Source organism: Nicotiana tabacum, chromosome 1, assembly GCF_000715075.1.
Source record: "Nicotiana tabacum cultivar K326 chromosome 1, ASM71507v2, whole genome shotgun sequence".
In the NCBI taxonomy this organism is placed as follows: Eukaryota; Viridiplantae; Streptophyta; class Magnoliopsida; order Solanales; family Solanaceae; genus Nicotiana; species Nicotiana tabacum.
In genome coordinates, this window is record NC_134080.1 from 41,684,365 (window position 1) to 41,703,093 (window position 18,729).

Genomic DNA, 18,729 nt, shown 5'->3' on the forward strand with positions numbered 1-18,729 from the left:
GGCATCCGTATGTCTTGGAGGGGGCGGGTTAGATGTTCGGACATAGGGTTGATGCCTTTCTCAATTGAAACGTGGTGGTTGATCTCTTCGCCTGTTGTTACGTCGATCTCTCCTTGCCTCGGTCTAAACCGACGTTAATCGCTGGATTGGGTCATTCAGGTCATCCTTATCTGCCCTTACCTCAGCGCAATAGGCGTTCTGGATCTCTTCCCATGTGGTGGGGGATACTTCATGAGTCTACTGAGCAGTTTTTTGGTTGCCTTTGATCCGTTCCTGTTTAACCCATTTTGAAAGGATGCTACTGCCATCCCTTCTGACATATTTGGCAGGCTCATCCTTACTCTGTTGAATCGGGCCAGGAAATCCCGTAGTCCCTCGCCCGCCGTTTGCCTGACGGCGAAGATATCATTGACCCTAGCTTTAGCCTTCTTCGCCCTTGTATGAGCGGTGGCGAATTTATCCGCCATCTTTTCAAACGTTGATATCGATCGCGCTGGTAGCTGGGAGTACCATGTCAATGCTCCCCATGTCAAGGTCTCACCGAACCTTTTTAGCAGCATAGATGGTACTTGTTCCTTTGACAAATCGTTGCCCTTTACCGCAGTAACATAATGGATTAGATGATCCTCCGGGTCCGTGGTCCCGTCGTATATTTTCAAGTATGGTGGCATCTTGAAGGTTTTTGGAATAGAATGAGGAGTAGCCCCGTCGCTGTATGGCTGTTCGACGAATTGACCCACATCGCATTTTGGTAATAGCTTAGGGGGCCCTGGTATTTTGTCAACCCTCTCCTGATGCTCCTTCATTTGATCACGGAGTGTTTTGTTCTCATTTTTCATTTCTTCCATTTTCTTTAAGATAGCCATGAGAGCATCGTCACCTGAATCAGTGACAGTGCGGGTGTTACCTGTTCGCGTAGCGCTCGGCTCATTGGTGGTAGCTACGAATTCTCTAGGTGGCAAGTCTTCGACATCTCCTTGAGGAGGTTTTTTTGAGCATGTTGTTCAAAGCACTTGTCAACCATTCTTCTAGCAGCTTTTTGACTGCTGGTGGTGCTTCCCCGACCGTGGACGTTGAGGCTCCCCTTTTGCGCAAGATCGTTAGATCCCCGTGTGGAAGAGGTGAAATCTCCCCATCCGATGTAACTCTTGGTGTTATATTCTCAGTGTCTTCTCTACCAACTTCGTTGAGGGAGTTCAGGAGATTATTTGAGACATCTGCTATCGCCTTTAGCCTCGCTTCCTTTTCCGCCATTATTGATTTTTATGAGGTTTGAAGAACAATAATCGTCACTTTCAAGAACCTAGATGATAACTACGATTTCAGCTATGGAAATACCCACAAACGACACCAAATTGTTTGACTCAAAAGATATTAAAATCTTTTTTGAACAAATCAATCAAAGATGAAGGGGTAAATCGTAGCTGAAGATAATAAACTCTAGAATGATAACAATAGAGAGAAGAGAGTTGTAAACTTTCTTTTCTTTATAGGTTAGTGAGTTTTTCCCAGTCTCCCCCTGTTACGAGGCTCTTTTCCCTCTTATATACTGAGGAATTCCTTCCAATCGTAGAAACGACATGTAAAGAATCTTTTAAGGAATATTCTCCATATCTCCTAATGGGCTTACGTTACAGCCGAGGTCGTATCGTTCCTTCTTTTACCACAAGGTCGTATCCCTCTGAGCATCGACTCGCGGGTGCTCGGTCGTTTGTCGTGCTCACTGTTGGTCGTGGTCGGTCAAATTCAGACCCATACAGTGTTGTCCCCGGTAAGAAAGTGCGAGCGATTGGGGTTGGAGTGTACGAAGAGAGGTAGAGGGCGATTTAAGAAGTATTAGGGAGAGGTGATTAGGCGGGATATAACGATGCTTCAGATATGCGAGGACATGCCCCTCGATAGGAAGTTGTTAAGGTTGTAGGTTAGGAATTAGTTTAGCATACTCTAACTCGTACCAGTGTGAGGCTAGGCTGATAGGCTTTAGTCTTAGACTACTAGTGGACAATGTTATGTTCACACTACTCTTCCGTTTTCGTAGTGTCGAGTCTTACTTATTGGTTATTATTTTTGCGTACCATCTATTTATTGGTTCTTGTGATATTCTTATTTCTATGTTTTTGTTGATGGTAGTGATATATATGTTTCGTCTTCTTGAGCCGAGATATCAGAAACAGTCTTTCTATATCCGTCAGGGTAGAGATAAGGTTTGTGTACATACTACCCTCCTTATACTCCACTTGTGAGATTTATTATTGTTGAAATAATGCATTTATATAAGATCACAAAGATTTTGTGATTCACGATCTAATTAATCACAATTCAAATAATTCTGACTCAATATATGTACCCGTTCGATCCGGCTCATTCTCATTCATCAGCATTCATATGCTTTAAGTACATTTATTTAACTTATTTATTTTTTAACTTAGTTTAAAGCATAAATAGGTATATTTTATCTCAATCAACGTTTTTCTACATTTTTTTGTACTTTGATTTATTGGAAATGTATATACGATAAGATTAACTTTATTTTAGTTAACTACTCAAACTTGAACATTAATATTTCTTTTGTAGAATGTCTTCTTTCCATAAAATTAGCACTGTGGTATAATCCATAATGTAGTAGATTTTCATTGTAGTAAATATCCCTTATTTTTAGGTTTTATACAAAAAATGTCAAAGTAGTTTGTTCTTAATATGCAATTTGACTTAATATCAAGCTTGACTACCATCATTTTAGGGGGCATTGCTTTCGGTTGTCGTAACAACGAAAGAAAACTCCACATACCAACAAAAAAATTGACCTTATTCCTAGAATGGAATATAGGCATTGGTACAAGAGAAGGCTCGAAAGTCCTCGAGCGTAATATACATTATTATTGGAGAGACTTTAGTCGCATCTTAAACCATGGTTAAAAAATGAGGCAATCAAGAAAATTCTCCCTCAAAAAACTATCTGAAAATCTTCTCTTTCCTTTTCATTACAAACAAAGCCAAGGCGTTACTTTTAACCCTTTTCAAGAACGAAGGCTGTGCTATACTCGATATTAACACTCCCAAATCTGAAAATTCTAACCATAATTTTAATGATAACAGGCGGCAAAAACATATAAAGGTAGAAAGTCTTGAAACTTACACCGTCAATGATTTAATGGGTAAACTTTTCTTATAAAGTGATGCATACGCCTTTATTGACAACCAAAATGGGTTGATGTAAAAGAAAAGGAATATAGATTATGGTAAGATTTTGTACCCATTTATGCCTCAACAACAAGACAGCAATAAAGGGGGAGTGGTTAAGATTTTGATCATATGATATTTTACTTGTTTCTGAATGACATTGATTTCATATGGTTGTCGAGATCTATCCCCACTCTCCTATTCTAATAAGGTTCTAATTAGACATATTAGTACTGTTTTTTCTTTCTCTGTCGAATGTTGATTGGCTGATTTTGACACGTCTTTTGATCAAATTTGTCTCGAGGGATGTAACTCTATTGGTACAACTATGCTTTTGCATTTTGGATTGATGCAGTTATTACGAGCTTGAAGTTTGAGCATGTATCTTAGGACTCATTTGTCCATAGATATTCTTTCTTTGAGTGTTTTTTTTTTAAAAAAAAAAAAACGTGTTTGTCCATAAAATTTTGCAAGTTTTTTGAAAATGAGTTTTCAAAAATCAAGAAATGGTTTCGCCCACTTTTTCAAAATTTTCAAAAATTTTTATTTCCCCACTCACAAAATTGTAACATTCTTTCAAGCGCAATGCTTGTCCAAACATTTTAAATTTCAAATATTATTTCTCAACCTAACTCCAAATATTATTTTTTTTTCCAAAAATTATAGTTTTTATGTCCAAACGCCTACTTAACTTCTGTTTGACTCAAAAGATATCGAAATATTTTTGAACAAATCAATCAGAGAAGATGAAGGGGTAAATCTTAGTCAGACATAATTAAATCCAGATCAAAGAGCAAGTAGTATGGATTGCATACAGGATAAAAGAGATGTAAATGATCTTATTGAAATTTAATATTGTGTCTCCCATCGATCGATGGGGGGACAGCTTTACATGTTCTTCTATGGATTACTTCCTTCCTATCAAGAATACAAGAAGAGAGCTTCAGAGAGAGAAAGGAGGGAGCAACCCCCTTAATCGAAGGTTTTCCCCTACTATATATAGTTAAGTCACACTTGTCCTTTACTTGGGCCGACGCCCTCTTGCCTCCAATATGTCTCGGTCGTCCCTTTAGGCGCTGTTTCTTCCGACTCGACGGATATCGGGAAAGAGACGCAGAGTGGGCTACACTATCTTTCACTGCCCAGTCACCTAGGCGGGAGGTTGGTTAGTTCAGTCATGACAGTCAGATTCTGACCAATACAGTTAGTCCCTCCGTCTGTTGGGGTTGTTCCCTGTCGGGCTCGACAAACAGATCATGATTGCTACGAGTTCGAGCGAAATCTAACTTCTAACTTTTCATTCCTTAGTTACATTCCTTGGGTTTTTGGCGGGGGAGGGGTGAAGGGGGGTTCTTTCGATACCCATGGACCGTTGCGGCTGTTTCGGAATCGAAATGCCGTTTGGTATCAAAGCGCTATTTTGTGGTTACCGCCATTATGATACACGTTCCTGGGGAATTGTTCGTGCCCTATCGGATTTGATTGGCAACTATTGGGTTTTGTGCTCGGGGAATGTATGTCTCTTATAAATAGAGGGAGTTTATCATTCAATTTACACATATCTTTACCTTTTACTCGAGAGAATTCTGCAGATATTCCTTCTTTCTTACCCTCCAAGTTTTCCCTTACCCTTAGTTAACTGAAAATCTCCCTCCTTTCTTTACGTTATCTTTCTGTCGCCTCATCTAGGCAAAAATGGCTGGTGATTCCCCTCGCACCGATCTTCCTGCCATAGTTCCGGCACTGGAAAGTGCTGCTCAGGCCACTGGAGGGATAGATGTGGTGGAAGATGAGGAGGTCCCGTCGGTCGTTGAGATCCTGCCTCGCCCTGGGAGGGAGTTGACCGACTTCGGTACTCGTGCCGGGGTGGAACCGGAACCTGTCCACTCCATTATGAGAGAAAGGGATATTGCAAAGTTGAAAGAAAGGTAGGGAATCCCTAATTACGTTGATATGCGACCGACGGTGGGGAACAACATAATTCATTTCGACCGCCCCGGGTACTGCGTGTTCTACGCCTACCCCTTTCTTATTGGGTATACATTTCCTCTTCCTTTGTTGGTGGTGGATTTTTTCCATTTTTATGAGGTATGCCCCGTCCAACTTTTGCCATATTTGTACAAGTTATTCCTTATACTTCTTAAGTACGGGGAACTCGCCGGTCTTGAGGTCACTTTGGGCCATATGCTCACCATTTTCGCCCCTCAACTTATTCGTGGTACGATGATCCATATGCTCCCTCGGGGGTCGAAGAGTCTGGTGGTGAAGATGGACGATAGGACTAACCGTCGTTTCTACGAGAACTATTTTTATGTACGGACTGAGCACATTGTGGCGGACCCAACGGGATTCCCTGAGAAGTGGAACTTTGCGCGTAAGTATTTGTATTTTAGTCGGTGAGACGCCCAACCATTTTTTGTTATGGTACTAAACTTTATCATGCCTTTGCAGCTGAGAAATTGCCCCCTCCGCTTGTCGAAGGTATTCGCGAATGGGTGAGTGCCATTCTTCCCCATACAGTGGGGGTTCGCATATGGTCGACCTTTTATGAAAGGTTCGGACGCAGGCCTCTTACAGGTGAGATGACGTTTCTGCTTGCTATTCTTCCTCTCTTTTTACTTAGCTCTTATGTGTCGTTTGTCGATGTTAGGGAGAGTGCGGAGAGCAAGGGATCCTACGTTAGCTTTTCGTCAGCCGACCTCGTCTATTCACCCTATCGCGGTACCCATCATCTGACCTTCGTCGAGGGCTACTTCAGTTGAGTCTACAGCCTTGGTTACTCTTGCGAGGGCTTCTCAGGCCGAAGTCCCGACCTGCATTGCTCGCCCAGCGGATGAATCTTTGTCTACTGGGGAAGAATAGGGGCCATCGAAGAGACGACAAATGGAGTTTGAAACCGCGCCCCCAATAGTGATTCATCTAGACGACTCTCCTACGATGGGATCTGGAGAGGGGTTGTCGTGGCTCCCCCGTAGGGATGGAACCAGCCATTGCCTCGGCTTAATCAGAGATTCCCACCATTGTCAGTGGTCAGCAACCTGTCATGGCAGAAGATCAGACTTCTAGGGCCGATGTTATAGTTTTGGACGTACCTTCATCCTCTGCAGTTGGTCGTGCTTCCTCTTCAGCTGCCGAAAGAGGGAAAGGCGTGGTGGTCGACGATTACGAATCCAAATCGAACCTCGACCCTGACGATGTCAAGATGTTTAAGGAGGGCCTTACTCACTCAGTGGTTCGTGTGAGAGGCGCGACTCATATTCTTGAGATCCCTTCGGATTCCAATATTTTGGGGGACACGGAGGATCTGGTGCCGCAGTTCAGCATGTTATGCTCTGCAGCCGAGAATGCGGCCCTTCGGTCCGTTCCTAATGTTGATTTGATGAATGAGGTAGCCGCTATGGGCTTAAGGGTATGTTATGCTTACTTTCGCTTTTCCCTCACCTTTCTTGATAATACAATTCTAACCCATCTTTACATTTTTCAGACGTATATGGTGGAGGTGGAAAGCATTCGCAGGGCCAACATTTGGGCCAAGATTTTCTTGAAGATGTTGGAGAAATATCGTCGCTACCGCAACAAGTGCCGTAAGATGCATGAGCCACTGAAGGCAAACCCCGGTAATCGGGCTCTTGGTGAGGAGTTGGAGAAAAGGGACCAGGAGTTGATGCAAGCTATCTACAACAAGAGTGTGCTTGAGGAGCAACTTCGAATGAAGGACTAGGAGCTCGAATTGGGCAAGGGAGCCGCCGCAGAATGTGAGCATCTGTAGGAGAGATTGAGGTTAATGCAGTCGGAGATGGATCAGAACTTGATAAAGGTCGAGGCGATAAGCATGGAATGGATGGGGAAATTGACCGCCCTGGAGAACAAGGTTACTAGGTTGGAGAGCATCGAGAGTGCTTGGTCCGCGGCCTTGGAAAATACCATCTGCGTCCTCCAGTTCGAACATGAGTTGGAAAGAGAGATGACTAACCTCATGGAGGCAAGGCTCGAGGAGCGCATTAGCGAGATTGATCAAGAGACATCAGTTCTGGGAGATCGGTTCGCAGTACTGGAAGCAGAAAATGGGCGACTGTTGTCTCAGATCGAATCTTCCTCCACCGTCGTTCCTCACCATATGCACGAGCTTTGGGTTAACGCCGAAGCCTAGTAGGATATATATAAGAGTTTGTGGGAGGCGGGTACTGTGACTGAGGCTGCATATGAAGTAGCGTAAGTGAAAGCGCGGGAGGCTCGCATCAATTACGGGTATGATGCGGTGACGCCTGAAGCTAATGGGGGTGCGGATGGTGATGAGGGAGGACTTCTTGGAGATGGTGATGGAGGCGTTGACGCCGAATAAAGAATGTTGTTTTTGCCTGTTCTTGCTTTCAGCTATTTTTTTAGTTGTTCGTCGTCTGTTGTCGTTGTTTCTTTCCCCTTTCCTTTTCGTTCTCTTTTTTTCCTTAAATTGTTGGCTTGGTCCATATGTAAGTGGCGATAGTCCGCGCAATGACTTTGTATAAAGAAGAGTTTTTTCTTCATTATTTGCCTTATATTTCACCTTTATTTTCACTATTTATGGCTTTGGTGCGAGATAGATGCCTGTATGGCAAGTCCCGATTTTTCTTCCCCTTTATACCTCCTGACGGCTTTTGGCCTTAGAAATATTTCTGGTTTCCTCTTGCGTGATGGCCCCTAACCTCAAAAGGTGTTATTTTGAACTAATCGAAATAGTGACCCGTCAACATCCGATCGAGGTCGAACTTTTCTTTGTCTGGCGAAGGTCCTTGGCTTTAAAGTGTTATTTTGAACTTATCGAAATAGCAACCCATCGTCGTTCGATCGAGGTCGAACTCTTCTCTTTTTCTCGAAGGCCCTTGGCCTTAAAGGGTATTATTTCAAACTTATCAAAATAGCAACCCGTCGTCGTTCGATCGAGGTCGAACTCTTCTCTTTTTTTGCGAAGGCCCTTGGCCTTAAAGGGTGTTATTTTGAACTTATCGAAATAGCAACCCGTCGTCATTCGATCGAGGTCAAACTCTTCTCTTTTTGGCAAAGGCCCTTGGCCTTGAAGGGTATTATTTCGAACTTATCGAATAGCAACCCGTCATCGTTAGATCGAGGTCGAACTCTTCTCTTTTTGGCGAAGACCCTTGGCCTTAAAGGGTGTTATTTCGAACTTATCGAAATAGCAACCCGTCGTTGTTCGATCGAGGTCGAACTCTTCTCTTTTTGACGAAGGCCCTTGGCCTTAAAGGGTGTTATTTCGAACTTATCAAAATAGCAACCCATCATCGTTCGATCGAGGTCGAACTCTTCTCTTTTTGGCGAAGGCCCTTGGCCTTAAAGGGTGTTATTTCGAACTTATCAAAATAGAAACCCGTTGTCATTCGATCGAGGTCGAACTCTTCTCTTTTTGGCGAAGGCCCTTGGCCCTAAAGGGTGTTATTTCGAATTTATCGAAATAACAACCCGTCGTTGTTCGATCGAGGTCGAACTCTTCTCTTTTTGGCAAAGGCCCTTGGCTTTAAATGGTTTTATTTCGAACTTATTGAAATAGCAACCCGTCATCATTCAATCGAGGTCGAACTCTTCTCTTTTTGGCGAAGGCCCTTGGCCTTAAAGGGTATTATTTCGAACTAATCGAAATAGCAACCCGTAGTTGTTCGATCGAAGTCGAACTCTTCTCTTTTTAGTGAAGGCCCTTGGCCTTAAAGTGTGTTATTTCGAACTTATCGAAAGAGCAACCCGTCGTCGTTCGATCAAGGTCGAACTCTTCTCTTTTGGCGAAGGCCCTTTGCCTTAAAGGGTGTTATTTTGAACTTATCGAAATAGCAACCCGTCGTCGTTCGATCGAGGTCGAACTCTTCTTGTTGGCGAAGGCCCTTGGCCTTAAATGGTGTTATTTAGAACTTACTGAATTAGCAACCCGTCGTTAGTCCCAGTGTTTCGAGAGCTAGATATCTTCTTGGAGAGTCCCAGTCTGTTTGACATTGCTCGCAACGGCGAGTGTAACATCGGAGAATGTGAAACGTTGTTGTTTCGTTTAGGTTTGTTCTGTGCACATATTGTAGTTTCCTTGTCTGAATCTCACCTTCCGGCTTGGAGGTATCACCAGTGGGCGATATCACAGTTGTTTTGCAGTAGTTTTTGTCCATTTCACTAAGGTGTTTCTTTATTCGTTCGCCTGCGCGGCCTTTGTGTCCCTACTTGAGCATGGAGCAGAAGGTGAGTTAGAGTGATCCTTTCCTTGCCCCAGTTCGGTGGTCCGATGGAGGAGAACAGGTTGGTAACGTTATTCGTCTTGTTTGGCATATCGATGGTTGATGAGGCAAAGATTTCTAAGTTTGGTAATTTTGCTCGGCTCTACTCCCCCTACCGCATTGTGCATTTGTATCGCATGGGTTGGGTTTTTCCTTCGCGCTCCTTTTGGTGGGTGATCGTATTTATTGTCTTTGATCTGGGAGAGACTAGGAAATTTTACTGAGAAATCCCCACAGACGGCGTCAAATTGTTTGACTCAAAAGATATCAAAACCTTTTTGAACAAATCAATCAGAGAAGATGAAAGGGTAAATCTTAGTCAGACATAATTAATTTCAGATCAAAGAGCTAGCAGTATGAATCACATACAAGATAAAAGAGATGTAAATGATCTTATTGAAATTTAATATTGTGTCTCCCGTCGATCGATAGGGGGATAGCTTTACATGTTCTTCTATGGATTACTTCCTTCATATCAAGAATACAAGAAGAGAGCTTCAGAGAGAGAAAGGAGGGAGTAGCCCCCTTAATCGAAGGTTTCTCCCTACTATATATAGTTAAGTCATCATTGCCGTTTACTTGGGCCGACGCCCTCTTGCCTCCAATATGTCTTGGTCATCCCTTTAGGCGCTGTTTCTTTCGACTCGATGGATGTTGGGAAAGAGACGCAAAGTGGGCTACGCTATCTTTCAATGCCCAGTCACCTAGGCGGGACGTTGGTTAGTTCAGTCGTGACTGTAAGATTTTGACATACAACTTCCATTTATTGTATCGTTTACTTTATTTGTCTGATTTTATGTGTCACTATGGGTTTGTCCTGATTTTTTTTTTCATATTTGAATTTTTCTTTTACGTCAAGGAAGGATAACAAATCTCTTTTTTTGAAGAAAAAAATTGCGTATCCTTATAACTTGAGGATTCCTCCTTCACACAAAGACAACGTAATATCTTCCATAATATAGTTCTTAAGAGAGATATGTTTAGGGAGAGAGTTTATTCCTTTGACAAGTTTTTTTCTTTTATATTAATAGATTGATTTATGTTAATTGACCAAATCATATTAAAAAATAATATGCCTCTTTTCATAGGCGAATTCAAAATTAAAAATTTATGGGTTTTTACAACGACATCGAGTTATATATACAATATTTAGTGGGTTCACGCTAAAATAATTTTAGATATTAAGTGAGTTTCATAATACAAATACAGGACATTTGATTTATTATCACAAAGGGTTTGCTTTTATTAGCTTTCACATGATGCCTTGTTATAATAATTCTAGCAACTGGTGGGGGTGCGGGGGTGCGGGAGGGGAGGATTTGAGCCCAAAAACGTTCAATCCGTCCAGAGATTAATGGGTTGGGCTGCAAATATTTTAGCTCATGGGTTTATTTGGGCTAAGCCCAAGTTAGCCCATCATTTTTTATAGCTCATTCGGATCCATAAAGTAGCCCAAATACAACCCATGAAGCTCACCAAAAACAACGAAATCTCAACCTAACTTAAGGCTTTTCTAAAAATTTACTTAGTTGCCCATCATAAGTCATGTATCTAAGTTTAAATAATGAGAATCAAGGTTTTAATAGTCGATTTTGGGCTCCTCATTTAAGACTTAATCGAAGATTAAATTTTTTTTTGTTTTATTTATAAGTTGAAGTATTCCAAAATCAATGTCAGATATATCCGATTAATATTGCAAATATGAGTTATTTGAAATAACAAATTTTATCTGAAATTTATTACTATATTATTTGTGCAAGCAAATCTGATCCTCAAACATACACATCAGATATTTATACTTTGAATTTCTCTTTTATTCGTTCAATATTGTTCTAATTAGTTTCATGTCCTAATTTGTTTTGTTATTGATTTCTATTTTTACAATTTAACTCCAGTTTAAAAAGTTATAAAAGCTCATGAAGAGTTGAGTATAATATTAATCCATATGTATTTTTAAGCTAAAAATTTAAAATTAAATATATAATAATTCATCGTCGTATATGGAATGAATAAATAACGAGGAAGGTGTTGGATATAAGATTTGGGTCGTGGGTCGCCTATGTGGACTGACCCGACCCGTTTAAAAAATAAAAAATAAAAAAAGAGATAAAACCAGAGGAGGTTACACGTAGATTTTTAGTCCCAAAAACTACCGCACGTTTTCTTTCGAGAGACGTGAGAACGTGGAGTAGGAGTTATCATCGGTAGTTCTCCCCATCTCCTCTTCTCTAAATACTTCTCTTCAGTATGGAGATTCTGGTGTGCAAAAAATTAAAGAAAGGAAGAACACAGTGAACTTTAGACATTTAGTTTGTGAATAAAAACTCTGTTTCCTGGAGATTCAGAATACGATTTGGGCAATTCTTTTGGTGGTGAGTTTAACGGTTTCCGCTGCATCAATAAGGTACACAATTCGTTGTTCTCTCCCCTCGATTTAATCTAACAATGGTATCAGAGCCACCGTTATTTGTCTGCTAAAGTACTGTTTGCAGCAACATATGTGAAAGATGATATGCTTATATCCTTCCTCTATAAACTTTAATGGATTTGCTGTCAGTAATAATGTTTTGCAGTTTGTTGGTGTTTTATTTGACAGAGTGATCTTTTTTCTATTTTGTTTCAAACATTACTGCTTCAAAGTGTTTGTAAATTTCAATATTAGAGGCTTCTGTCTTTGATGATTGGTCGTAATTCAACAAAATAAAGATAAAGTTAGAAGGTAAAAGGATGAGTAACATTGCCGCTGGGGTTTCCCTGAAGATGCTGCGGCAACTTGTTTGTTTCAAAGGTTAATTGAAGTCCTTTCTTCTATTGATTTGTGATTGGCTGGATTAACCATATAATCCGCCTACAATGTTGCTACTCTTAAGAGGTATTGCAGTGGCAGTGATGATATTTTCCTCTTTAAAGTGGGATAGGATCTTTACTTGTCACAAGGATTCCTTGTTAAGTGATACAGTGTTTTTATATTATGGCAGAGCCTCTGGTTCAATGAAGTTGACCGATTTACTTCACGTGACCAACTAAGATTAGCATATACATTCCTAAAACTGAAGAGTGAATCCAGAAAAATCATTCCATTTAAAAATGTTTAACGACTGTGAGCGTAGGTCACCGGTACAATCTTAAACACTTGTACAATCTTGACCAGATATACTTTCTGTATATTGGATATTGTACTTTCTCAAAAATCTTGTTCAAAATTGGAAAACACAGAAGCAAAATAAGGTTATTTCCAGGTTTGTTTTATAATTAATATACTTTTGTTGACAGTAGATAACTCTTGTTTTATTAAACAGAAAATTTTGGTTAGTCTTAATCCCTTAAATTAATATCCTTCTACTAGTAATTGTGATATGTGTTATCACATTGAATGGTTTTAGCCATTCTAAGTGTTTCCTTTGTCCTATTTCAGATATGGCTGAAGAAGGACAAGTTCGAATTACTCCAAGTGGGAGCTCTCGAAGTCAAGAAGAGGACAACGTAGAAGGGTACGTCACCGCAGGACTTATTTCTATAATGATTCAGACTCGGAGCCTGAAGTCATCAATGTCCCAAGGGCGACACAAAATGAGTTAAGGGATCGAAGGGTTGAACGAAGGGAAAGAGAAAAGAAATTTAGGGAGTTTAAGGAATTTAAAATGAGCCCTGATGTTTCCGTTCCTGATCATGTACACCTCTTTAAGATAAAAAAAAGTTGAATTGGCTAATTACGAAAAAATTACTGATTGGGAAGCATTAACTATTTTAGCGGACTCTCTTCGAGAGCCTTGGGGTGAAATTTTAACTGAGATTTATCATGATCTTTCGCCTAATGCACCTTTTAGCGTATATGAGTAAGAGTTAGTGTTCGATTGATATATGGATGTCCTAGCAAACATGTAAATTGTTATTATGTGTTCTATTTTAATGAAATTTTATATTATGTTTTTTTGTCTCACTAGTTACATACATTGTTTATTATATCCTTTCGTAATGGATTGAGACTTGAAATAAAGTACACACTAAGAAGTGATTTTAATATTAATTAAAATATTTAGATATAGATGATGAATGAAAACGTAGTGACCGTTCGATTCTATACTAAATGTAGAATTAATATTATAATTAATTTTCTTGAGTGTGTAATCACATGCATAAATTAACTGAAGTATATATTGATGAGCTAAACTTGTAATATTGTCTCTAATAACAGACATGACATCAAAAAGTATCATTGCTGACTTGAACAAGGGTGACAAACTGAATAGTGAAAATTACGATATCTGGAGGTGTAAGATGTGGTATGTACTCGAAGAGCAAGATGCTCTTAAACGTATTAACCATGTTATGAGTCATCCAGAGGAGGGTAACATTGCCCAACACAGGAGGGATTTGGAAACTTACAATGTTTGGAAAAAGAAAGATTCCACTGCACGTGAAATTATTGCAAGTTCAGTTGCTGATGATCTCATCCACGAATGTGAGCAATATCCTACTGCTCAAGCCATGTGGGCACATTTAAGAGAGGCATATGGGGGTACTCGCCTATGACAACTGACAATCAAGTTTGACACGTATAAAAAGTGTTATGATCACGGTGTCAAGCAACATCTAAGGGTGATGTCAAATATGATTGCTTAACTCAAAAGTGCTGGCCATGTTCTCTCTGATGAGCAGCAAGTTCAGGCTGTGATTTAGTCTCTTCCCAATAATTGGGAACATTTGAAGGTTAACTTGACCTACAATGATAACATCAAAACTTTTGCTGATATTGCCCGTCATGTGGAGCTTGAATACGAGCGACTTGGCGCTGCTAAAGCTGTACCTAATGTCTTTATGGCAGAATCAAGTGATACAAAGAGATCAAGCTTCAAGTGCAAGAGAAACTGAAAAAATGACGGAAAGGGTAAGGAGACCGGAGAAGGACCCTCCAAGAAAAGAAACAAGCCAAATTCCAAGAAAGGAAAATGGTTCTACAAGAAGAAAGACAAGAGCAAGATGAAGTGTTACAATTGCCAAGTCCCAGGGCATTTTGCTCGTGAGTGCACTGAGCCAAAAAAGGTAGCATTTCAAAGCGCATCTCTTAGTGCTATTTATGTTTCTAGCATTGTTTACCAACTGAATCTTATCCTATATGGATTGTAGACTCAGGGGCCATCGACCATGTGAGCCGCGATAGAGAAGCGTTTATAGAGTTTCGTCAAGTTCCACCTGGATCAAAGCATGTATATGTGGGAAATAATGCTAAGCTTGAAGTCAAAGGGATAGGCACTTGCAGATTGGACATACGTGGTGGCCGATCTTTGATGTTGCATGACGTCCTATATGTTCTAGAGATTCGATGAAACTTAGTATCTGTGTCTGTTCTTCTAGATTTAGATTTCAATTTGAACTTTAGTTGCAGTGGTCTTAAAATTACTCAAGACAATGTTTTTTATGGTTTGGGACATCGTCATGATGGTTTTATTGTGTTAGATTGTAATCCTTCTATGTATAACTATTATGTTGACCGTTGTGCTATAGCATTATTTTAGTAACAATGATATTGATGTTATTATATGGCATGCAAGATTAGGTCACATAGGACATGATCGAATGAATAGATTGGCTAAGGAAGGACATCTAAGTCCTTTCTCTAAAATTGAAATGCCAACTTGTAAAAATTATCTTGCCAGAAAGATTACACGTAAACTATTTGGAAAGGCTAAGAGAGCTCATTTTCTATTGCAATTTATCCATTCTGATATCTGTGGTCCAATGAATGTGAGGGCTAGGTCTGGTGCTTTATATTTCATTACGTTCATTGATGATTTCACACACTTTGGTTATGTCTATCTGATCTCTCATAAATCTGAAGCACTTGAATGCTTTAAGAAATATGTGAATGAAGTTGAGAATCAATTAGACAAAAGGATTAAGACCTTAAGAACCGATAGAGGGCATGAATATCTTTCAAAAGAATTTGAAGGATTGTGCAATGAAAAGGAATCACCAGACAGTTAACTATTCCATACACACCTCAACAAAATGGTGTAGCAGAAAAGAGGAATAGAACACTACTAGACATGATAAGGTCCATGATAGCGCAAGCAAATTTACCTATATCCTTTTGGGGAGATGCGTTATTGACTGCAACTTATATATTGAACAAAGTGACTTCTAAATCAGTTTCTTCCACTTCTTATGAGCTATGGACTGGTCATAAACCAAACTTAAAGAATTTACGACCTTGGGGTTGTGCTGCATATGTAAAAGATTCTTTTAGCAAGTTTGGTAAATTAGGTCCAAAAGGCAAGAAATGTATCTTTATAAGATATTCAGAACACTCCAAAGGGTATGTGTTCATTGGTGAATTAGAGGATTAAAGTGTTACTGAGATTGAATCGCGAGATGTCACTTTTTTGGAAAATGATTTTCCAAAGAAGGGCGAGGTAAAGAATGGAGAGCCTCTTTATGAAATGTTGAACTCAGATAGTCAGAAAGTGTCTTCTGACACAGTTGATAATCAAATTGATCAAGATCTTATTCTCGATCCGAGTGGGAGTGGGAGTGGGAACTCTCAATCCCGAAATCCTTCTGACGAAACTGAATTTCAACTACGAAAGAGTGCCAGGAAAAATATACCCAAATGTACTTATGAAATTGAAGATTATATTTTCTTGGTATCTCCCATAGAAATAGATGAGCCAAAGTCTGTGACTGAGGCTTTATCGAGCCCTGGAAAAGATGAGAAAAGAAGAATTAGAGTCCATGAAAACCAACGAAGTCTGGGATCTAGTTTATCTTCCGCCTGGGCGTAGAGCCATTAGGAACAAATGGGTTCTCAAAGTTAAACACAAAGCGGACGGGTCAATAGAAAGATACAAGGCACGATTGGTGGCAAAAGGCTTTATTCAAGAAGCTGGAATAGATTATGAGGAAACATTTTCACCAGTTGTGAAGTTTACCTCAATTTGCTTACTTTTGGCTATTGTTGCACGTTTGGATTTAGAATTACATCAAATGGACGTGAAGACAACTTTTCTCAATGGAGAACTGAACGAAGAAATCTACATGGAACATCCTGTAGGCTTCATCGTTAAAGGCCAAGAAAAGAAGGTCTGTAAATTGAAAAGATCTATTTATGGCCTGAAGCAATCTTCAAGGCAATGGTATTTGATATTTCCCAAGGAGGTGATCTCATATTATTTCACCATGGTCAATGAAGACCATTGCATTTATGTGAAGAAGTCCAATGGGATGTTTGTAATTATTTCTCTTTATGTGGACAATATTTTATTGGCCGGAAATAATTTGGAATATTTGAAAACTATCAAGTCATGGATTTCAAAGTCATTTGACATGAAAGATATGGGCGAAGCAGACTATATCCTTGGAGTTAAGATCCAAAGAGACCGTTCCAAAAGGTTAGAGTCTATCTCAAGAAACTTATATAAAGAAAATTTTGGAGCGTTTTCGCATGAATGGTTGCAAATCCATGGATACTCCTATAGCGAGAGGTGAAACATTTAAGCCTTGAAATGTATCCCAAGACTGAAAATGAAAAGGAAGACATGTCTCGAGTTCTATATTCAAGTGCTGTCGGGAGCTTGATGTACGCTATGATGTGTACTCGCCCAGACATTTGTTATGTCGTAGGTCGGGTTAACAGGTATTAATCCAATCCTGGAAGAGATCATTGGAAAGTTGTGAAGAGAAGTTTCAGATACCTAAAGGGAACTGCAGATTATTCACTATGTTATAGTGGAAATGATTTATACTTGAGAGGATATACAGATGCTGATTGTACTGGTGATCGAAATGATAGAAAGTCAACATCCGGTTATGCCTTCTTACTTAATGGTGGTGCTATATCATGGAAAAGTAAGAAACAAACCTGTACAGCCCTTTCAACAATGGAAGCTGAGTTCATGGCTTGTGCGTCTGCAGTACAAGAATGTCACGACCCTAAATACCGGTCGTGATGGCGCCTATCATATTACTAGGCAAGCCAGACCAATTATAAACCACAACCCATTTTCATTTTTGATAAATTATTTGCTAACACGGTTTAATTACCAATTATCATAATAAGTGTTTAAAACAGCAAAGTAGATTTGCGGAAGTCAACAAGACATAGAAACTACACAGCCCATACTGATCTGGTGTCACAAGTCTAGAGCCTCTAATACAAGTCTGAACAACCTACTACATAGATAGTCTAGGAATGCAGAAAAGTAATAAGATAGAAGGGAGAAAGCAGGGTTGCGGATGCAATGCATCTACCTCGAAATCCCTAGCAATTGTTGACCAACTGAAAAACTCTCACTCGGCCTCTGGGGCACCTGAATTTGCACGCAAGGTGCAGGAAGTAATGTGAGTACTCCGGCCAGTGAGTAATAAAGATAAATAATGACTGAAAGTAAGAAAACACGTATACACAGGGTATTCTATAATGAAGCAATTAAATAGGTAATTTGTAAGCAGTAAACCAATGAAAAGCAAAATAAAGTACTTCTACAACAAATAAACAGGTAACTGGCAGACAGTTATGATAAAGTAAACACATAAAAGTTCTCTCCTCGGGCACAATATCAATAATTTTCGCCCCTCGGGCTCAATCTCACATCACAATGGGTACCCGCGCTCACTGGGGGTGTGCAAACTCTGGGAGGGGCCCTTTACAGCCCAAGTGCAATATCAAGCCATCTCGTGACATCAAATCTAGGCCCTCGACCTCATATCAATCAAGCCACCTCGTGGCGTATATATGTATTTGAGGCCCTCGGCCTCATATCAGTATCAGTGTTCCTCACAATATATGCCATCGGCCTTACTCAGTCCAAAAAATTATCACAAGCCCCTCGGGCTATAGTAAAACAGTGTTTTCAGCCCAAACATCATTTAAATATCATTTAAGTCTTGAAAACTGAGAAAGAATGGATGAATAGTAAAAACAATGGAAAAATATCATGACTGAGTTCAAGTAACAAGTCAAAACAGTGAGGAAATATCAATAAAAAGCCCCGAATGGTTCAAATAGTTGGCACTAGGCCCAAATATGGCATTCAGCCCAAAGAATGATGACAACACACAGTTTACAATCAAATACGCAGTAAAATCATCAACCGGGACTGATCAAGTCACAATCCTCAATAGTATACGACCTCACGCTCATCATCAAGCGCATGTCTCACCTCAATATAGTAATACGATGTGCAAATCCTGGGTTTCAAATCCTCATGACATCATTTACCATCATTACTCACCTCGAACCGGCTAACTCTCTAGCTCGTGACGCCTTTGCCCCTCGAATCGGCCTCCACGCGCGTCAAATCTAACC

At 40.0% G+C, this 18,729-nt stretch overlaps 1 long non-coding RNA gene across 1 annotated transcript; it reads left to right on the top strand.

Moving 5' to 3' along the window:
• Positions 1–11,598: 11,598 nt before the first annotated feature.
• LOC107809830 (uncharacterized) lies at positions 11,599–13,356 on the top strand. Its single transcript, XR_001653489.2, has 2 exons — positions 11,599–11,829; positions 12,841–13,356. It is a non-coding gene; the product is annotated as an uncharacterized LOC107809830 (long non-coding RNA).
• Positions 13,357–18,729: the final 5,373 nt, after the last annotated feature.